This window comes from Miniopterus natalensis, chromosome 11 (genome assembly GCF_054644295.1).
Source record: "Miniopterus natalensis isolate mMinNat1 chromosome 11, mMinNat1.hap1, whole genome shotgun sequence".
Classification (NCBI taxonomy): domain Eukaryota; kingdom Metazoa; phylum Chordata; class Mammalia; order Chiroptera; family Miniopteridae; genus Miniopterus; species Miniopterus natalensis.
In genome coordinates, this window is record NC_142091.1 from 27,067,123 (window position 1) to 27,075,218 (window position 8,096).

Genomic DNA, 8,096 nt, shown 5'->3' on the forward strand with positions numbered 1-8,096 from the left:
TCCTCTGGGAAACCTCCACCCGGAGATGTCCTCCCAGGTTGGGCTCTTGGCGCGTCTCCGATTCAGCCCGGATCCGCCCGCCCTCGATGCTCCTTCAGGTCCCTGGTTGTGGGGCTCCTGTTCAGCCAGATCTCAGGAGGCCCTGAGTGGCGGTGGTTCTGTATTTTAGTTGTGGTTTTGATGCGGTTGGGGGAGGCGGCGGGTGCAGCTGCTACCTTCACCGCCCGCTTGTTTCTCCAGAATCCCATTCTTGAGCATTTGCACCAGTTTGCCTAACAGCCCTTCCTCACCCCACCTCCCAAACCCCTGCCAAATACCTTATAATATCTCTTCGTGTTAAATTTGTATCATTACTCAGGAGCGATCGCTCAGACTACCTCCTCTACAAAGTCCCTTCTTACTAAATTTTACCAACCACATATAGTATCTTTCTTACTAGAAATCACTTGCCGTTTGTTTTTCTCCATACTGCTTAAAAATACAACATATTTTCTAGTATATAACAGGCTACCTTTGACAAGAAGTTAGAAAAAATTGAAATGATTCCTATGAGGTGCAGAGGAGGTATTTTATTGTGCTGTGTAAGTAGAACATAAGCTTTTTAAAAAGTAGAATCATAATAATGTCAGCAGCTAGTCTTTTGTCCATACACATCAGTGCTTCAAGCTTCTCCTTGCATTAGTTTGAATCAACATGAAAGGAAGATTTTGACGAATAGAAGAGGGACATGGGGAGGAAAGGTTAAGATAGATAAGAAATGCCTAAAGGAAAAAAGAAATTGTGAGCTTTCAGATGAAATATAGATAAGTGATCAGGAAAAATGCTTAAATGACATTTGTCCACTCCTTTCTTGGTTTATCAAAGAACCTCTAAGGCAAAGGTCTTATACTCTATTTTTCATCTTTTCAAATGTGCCTTGTTTGAATTCTGGCAGAAATAAGCCTTGTTTACCATGTGAACTTAGGAAGAATCCTTATGTTCCTTGCCTGTTCTGGTCACAGTTGTCTTACCTGACAGAGTTAGATGCTGTTTTTCCGGACTTTGTTAGCCTTTAGAATACAAGTGTCATCTTTGCTTTGGATCTTTGTGAAATTAACCAAAGATATCTTAGGAAAGAGTCCAAACTATGGAACGATGGCTATAAATTGTTTCCTGTTTAGTCATTGCAAACGTGGTTGTATAACATGAACAATATATGTTTTATAATGAGTTCAGAGTATAAGTTTCCAGTTTTTCTCCAATATAAAGTGAGTTAACTAATGTGGTTTCGAGGATTTTCTTTGTTCAGTTCTGGCCCTAATCGTTTTCCTTCCTTTCAGATTCTGCTGAGTCCCTTGCATATTTGTAAACTGTATTTACATCACGGAGTTTTATGCAAAAATGCCATTCTTTTGTATAAAAAAACATATGGTCACTCTCTATTCACATTCTCAGACTTTTATTAGTTCTTTGTTGGAAGGAAATTTACATCTCTCAAATGGGCTTTGCAAAATGCCCACTATAAATTATTACTTCTGAAATAGTTTCATCTTATTCATGAGATGCTATTTCTTATTGTCCCTCCCTGTTCTCCAAATTCTTTTATGTTTCCTTTATATTCTGCTCCAGCTGTGATAAAGAGTATAAAACTAAAAATAGAACTATCATATGATCCAGTAATCCCTCTGCTGGGTATATAACCAAAGGAAGTGAAAACAGTACTTTAAGGAGATGCCTACACTCCCATGTTCATTTCGGAATTATACACAACAGCCAAGATGTGTAAACAACCTAAGAATCTATCAGCAGGTAAATGAGTAAAGAAATTGTGAGATTGTGTGTATGTGTAAGTATATATCACAGTGGAATATTATTCAGCCTTAAAAAGAAGATTCTGCAATTTGCACCAACATGGATAAACCTGGAGAAGGTTATGCTAAGTGAAATAAGTTCGACACAGAAAGGAAAACAGCTACATAATCTCACTTATATGTGGAATCTAAAAAAGTTAAATACAAAGAAGCAAAAAGTAAAACATGATCCCCAGGGCAGGGAGATGAGGTAAATGGAGAGATGTTGGTCAGAGGGTACAAACTTACATTCATATAGGATGAATATGTCTAGAGATCTAATATGCAGGCATCCCTCAGAGATATTGTGAGTACAGTTTCAGACCACCACAATAAAGCAAATGTCACAATACAGTGAGTCACACATTTTTTTGATTTCCCAGTGCATGTAAAAGTTATGTTTATACTATATTGTTGACTGTTAAGTGTGCAATGGCAGTGTGTCTAAAAAAACAATGTACAGAGTCACTCCCGCGCTCGCTGCTTGCACAGTGTGTGAGCTGAACACAGTCCCTGCCCACCCTGCTCCCTAGTACTTGCATGTCTTCACCTTCACAATACCTTCATGAGGAAATGCACCATGGAGAGGAAGAGGGGGAGGCTTTTGCCTTTGAGGCAGAAATTGCCCAACTCATGTCTCTCATCATCAATACCTTCGACTCTAATAAGGAAATTTTCATTTGGGAGTTGATCATTAGCGCTTCTGATACACTATGAGAGCCGGGCTGACACTGACAAGTTGGACAATGGTAAAGAGCTGAAATTTGGCATCATCCCCAAGCCCCAGGAATGCACCCTGACTCTGGTGGACACAGGCATTGGCATAACCAAAGCCAATCTCATAAATAATCTGGGAACCACTGCCAAGCCTGGTACAAAAGCATTTTTGGAGGCTTTTCAGGCTGGTGCAGACATCTCCATGACTGGACAATTTGGTGTTGGCTTTTATTCTGCCTACCTGGTGGCAGAGAAAGTGGTCGTGATCACAAAGCACAGTGATGATGAGCAATATGCCTGTGAGTCTTCTGCTGGGGGTTCCTTCACTGTGTGAGCTGACCGCGGCCAGAGCACCAAAGTGATCCTCCACCTTAAATAAGACCAGAGTACTGAGTGGGGAGGGAGGTCAAAGAATTGGGGCAGAAGCACTCACAGTTTATAGGTTATCCCATCGCCCTTTATTTGGAGAAGGAACAAGAGAAATAAATCAGTGATGACGAAGCAGAGGAAGAGGAAGGGAGAAAGAAGAGGAATATAAAGATGAGGGGGAGAAACCCAAAATTGAAGACATGGGCTCAGACAAGAAGGATGACAGTGCTAAGGATAAGAAAAAGAAAATGACGATTAAGGAAAAATATATTGATCAAGAAGAACTGAACAAGACCAAGTCCATTTGGACCAGAAACCCTGATGACATCACTCAGGAGGAATATGGAGAGCTCTCTAAGGGCCTTACCAATGACTGGGAAGACCACTTGGAGGCAAGCACTCCTTTGTAGGTCAGTGGGAATTAAGGGCATTGCTATTTATCCTGTTGGGCTCCCTTTGACCTCTTTGAGAACAGAAAGAAGAACCACATCTAACTCTCGGTCTGCCATGTGTTCATCGTGGACAGCTGGAATGAGTTGATACCAGAGTATCTCAATTTCAACTGTGGTCTAATTGACTCTGAGAACCTGTCCCTGACCATCTCCAACAGAGCAGAATCTTTAAGGTTACTCATAAAAACATTGTTAAGAGGTGCCTTGAGGTCTTCTCGAGTTGGTGGAAGACAAGGAAAACTATATATGAGGCATTTTCTAAAAACTTAAAGCTTGGAATCCTTAAGGACTCTACTTATCAGCGACAACTTTCTGAGCTTCTGCGCTATCACACCTCCAGTCTAGAGATGAAGTGACTTCTTTTTTGGAATATGTCTCTCACATGAAGGAGACCCAGAAGTGTGGGGAGCCGTTGTGGCCCTAGGCACGGAGGAGCTGCCTGGGTGAGCTGCGGATGTGCTCCCCTGCTGCCGGGGAGATGTGGGTGAGCTGCTGTGGCCCCAGGCACAGAGGAGCTGCCTGGGTGAGCTGCGGATGTGCTCCCCTGCTCCCGGGGAGATGTGGGTGAGCTGCTGTGGCCCCAGGCACAGTGCCTGGGTGAGCTGCGGATGTGCTCCCCTGCTCCCAGGGAGATGTGGGTGAGCTGCTGTGGCCCCAGGCACAGAGGAGCTGCCTGGGTGAGCTGCAGATGTGTTCCCCTGCTCCCGGGGAGATGTGGGTGAGCTGCTGTGGCCCCAGGCACAGAGGAGCTGCCTGGGTGAGCTGCAGAGGTGCTCTCCTGCTCCCTGACCCAGTCCTTGAGGCACCAAAGCAATACTAAATTCTAGAAAGGCTAATTAGGAAGCTGGCCCCGGCCTGAAGGGTTAAAGGATAGTTAAGCCACATGCCAAGCCAAGGACTCAATCCTCCCCAAAAGTTCCCATTAGAAGCCGAGATAAAGATACTTTCCAAGGCCTGAGCTCCTGCAGGAGGCAGGGTGTTTACTCTGAAAAGGCATTCGTAGGACCTTGAAGGAATTACTTTGTATCGGGCTAAGGGAAGAAATGTGGGGCGGGGTGCTATTCAGCACAATCAACAGTGCCTGTATATATTAAGCTGAAAAAATAAACTCGGGGCTGGCAGCTGGCAACAGGAATGAGCTGCAGCCCTCCCGATCCCATCTTTTTTGTGTCTATCTTTTCTCCATCCTCACCCCTTCCTCAGGACCGTTCGACTCTGCCGGCGGGCTCCGGCACAGAAGTCCATCAGTTACATCACTGGTGAGAGCAAAGAGCCAGTTGTCAACTCACTTTTGTGGAGTGAGTGTGGTAGTGGGACTCTGAGGTAGAATATATGGTGGAGCCTATCAGTGAGTGCTGTGTGCAGCAGTTCTAGAAGTTTGATGGGAAGAGCTTATTCTCAGTTACCAAGTAGGGCCTGGGGCTACCTGAGGATGAAGAGGGGAAGAAGAAAATGGAAGAGAGAGGCTAAGTTTGAGAACCTCTGCAAACTCATGAAAGAAATCTAGGATAAGAAGCTTGAGAGGTGACAATCACTAATAAACTTAGGTTTTCACCCTGCTACATTGTCACTAGCACCTGCGGCTGGACACCTAACATGGAGTGTATCATGAAAGCCCAGGCACTTCGGTATTACTCTGCAATGGGCTACATAATGGCAAAAAACACACGGAGATCAGCCCTGACCATCCCTGTTGTGGAGACTCTGCAGCAAAAGGCAGAGGCAGACAATAATGACAAGGCTGTCAAGGACCTTGTGATGTTGCTGTTTGAAACTGTGCTGCTCTCTTCTGGCTTCTCACTTGAGGATCCCCAGGCCCACACCAACCACATCTACTGCATAATCAAGCTAGACCTAGGCACTGATGAAGGTGAAGTGACAGAAGAACCCAGTGCTGCCGTTTCTGATCAGACCCCCTACCCACTGAGGGTGATGAGGATGCCTCTCGCATGGAAGAAGGAGATTAAGAGTTTCTACCTGCAGATCTGTGTCCTCTGTATAGTATCTTCATGGTTCCCCCATCAGCCCTGAGTAGCCCTGGCCCACCTGGTTTCCTCTGCTAATGCCTATAGAGTTTTTTTTTACTCTCCTGTCTTTGCCTAAGACAGTTTACAAGAAGAGCCTCAAGCCTTTCCTTCTCACATTTTGCTCTGAAATTAAAGTATGGAAAATAAAGAAGATGCAGTTTTATAAAAAAAAATTAAAATTGCTAAAAATACTAACCATCCTCTGAGCTTGTTGGAAATGTGACATTGATAGACTTGCTAGATGCAGGGTTGCTACAAACCTTCATTTGTAAAAAATGTGGTATCTGAGAAATTTAATAAAACAAAGCACAATAAAAAGAGGTATGCCTGTACAATATGAGGATTGTTGTTAATAATACTGTATCGAATACTGGAAATTTATTAAAAGGTATGTGAGGAGAAGATATGCTAATTAGCTAAAAATATGGTAATTATTTCATTATGTATGTGGATATCAAATATATACACTTATTTTTATCCATTTTAAAAATTAAATTTATTGGGGCAACATTGGTTAATAAGATTACATAGGTTTCAATTCTATGATACATTATCTGTATATTGTATTGTTTGCCCACCACCCAAAGTAAAATATTCTTCCATCACCATATATTTGACCCCCTTCACCCTTTACTACCCCCAATCCCCTTCCCTTTGGTAACCACCATACTGTCGTCTGTGTCTATGAGTTTTGTTTGTTTTTTTGTGTGTTCATTTGTTGCTTTCAGTTTTATATCCCAAATATGAGTGAAATCATATGGTTCCTCACATTTTCTGTCTGACTTATTTCACTTAGCATTATATTCTCAGGATCCATCCATGTTGTCACAAATGGCAATATTTCATCTTTCTTATAGCTGAGAGGCATTACACTGAATATATATACCACATCTTTATCCAGTCATTTATCTAAGGACACTTTGGTTGTTTCCATGTCTTGGCTACTGTGAATAATGCTTTAATGAACATAGAGGTGCATATATCTTTGCAAATAAACGTCTTCAAAATTTTCAGCTAGGTACCCAGAAGAGGGAATGCTGGGTCATATGGTAACTCTATTCTTATTTTTTGAGGAGCCTCCATACTGTTTTTTATAATGGCTATACCAGTTTATGTTACCAGCAGCAACAGATGAGGGTTCCCTTTTCTCCACAATATACTCTAAATATATATAATTTTTATCAATAACCAAAAGAGGACAGTATTTTACTATCCTCCACTGGAGAAATGACAGAATTTCTGACTAAAGTCTGGTCTTAAAATTACTTTTCTATTGGAAGGTGACATTACACATTCAGTGTGATGCCATTAAATAATTTTCTTTGATCAACAACTCAAGAGTTTATTTAAACGATCTCATACTCACGTCTATTCAACTTAGATACAAGTAATAAAGAGCAAGTTTACTTAAAAAGTATTACAATGGATAAACTGAGGACTTTTGACAAATGGCCTTTATTAGAATGTGTTCATAATGTACAAAATGGCTATTCTTTAAAAAATCTTTGGAATAAAACCCCAGGCATTATTTATGCTTAGCTCAGCATTTACCTTACAATAATGTATGCTTCCTCTTTTTATTTGAAAGAGATTTACCTTTAAATTCCCTGTCAGTAATAGATCTTTATCTTAAACCTAAATCTCCTATATCACCTTCCCCCTCAATAATATATATATATATCTATATATCTGAAGACCATCTTACCATGTATTGAAACCAGACCATCTGATTTTCTTTCTTTCCTGTTCTTCCGTGAAAAGAATATTTTTGCTCTGACTTAATGTCTTAGAGATTGTCTCACCCCCATATCATTGGCTGTTATCCAGGCAAGTTTCTTGCAACCTTGTATGATTTCAGAGTTTAAATGCTCTCCTTGTCTGGAGGGAAATTTCATGGTCAAGAATCAGATAGTTCTTCATTCTTTCTGGGAAGACAGGCTTCTCTCCAAGTCTGTTTCAGTTCTTACCTCCATCTTCTATCTCAAACACACATAGACACACACAACTGCTGGGACATATTATTCTTTCCCCAGGATGTTGACAAGAGAGTTGGATTGCTTAGCACAGCAACAAGTAAATAGATCAAGTACTAAGGTAATGAAATGCATAGAGCCCATGTCAGCCAATGATGATTTATTTTTGCCTCAATCTGAATATGCTAGTTTCCACAAGTTGAGTTTTCAATAGTAAAACTTTTATGAAATATACTGAAAAAGCCATATTTTTTGCATCTAAAATTAGAATATGCTTAAATTACTGACATGGTAATTATCATGCCTTTCATGGAATTAGAAGCTTAGAGTACATTTGAAGAAGTCATCTAGTTTTGTCCCTAATTCTTTCAGTGAACAGCATGCCCTTCATATTTAAATTGATGTTATGTATGAAGCAGTGACATAATCCTCCCATAGGTGTGGGAAAGTGCTAGAAGTTGACCCCCCCCCCACCAAACACCTTTCTCCAGACTTCAAAGCAAATAGAAAAAGCTATGGAGTCAGTGTGAACCCCAACTCTAACAGACAAGTAGCCTCAGGAAAATTGGAGGGCTGTAGATTTTTACCTTACTAATTATAAAGTTAGAATAAAAATACAGAGTTTACAAAACCATATGGATAACATATATAGTTTAGCATTGGGCCATTTTATAAATATAATCATCTCTTTTCCTCTATTTTCTGCCAGCCTGTCCTGCTCCCCTACCC

General features: G+C 41.1%; 1 pseudogene; it reads left to right on the forward strand.

Annotated features, from left to right (window-relative positions):
* The first annotated feature begins 2,396 nt into the window (after positions 1 to 2,396).
* Positions 2,397 to 5,334, forward strand: LOC107532368 (heat shock protein HSP 90-beta-like; annotated as a pseudogene).
* Positions 5,335 to 8,096: the final 2,762 nt, after the last annotated feature.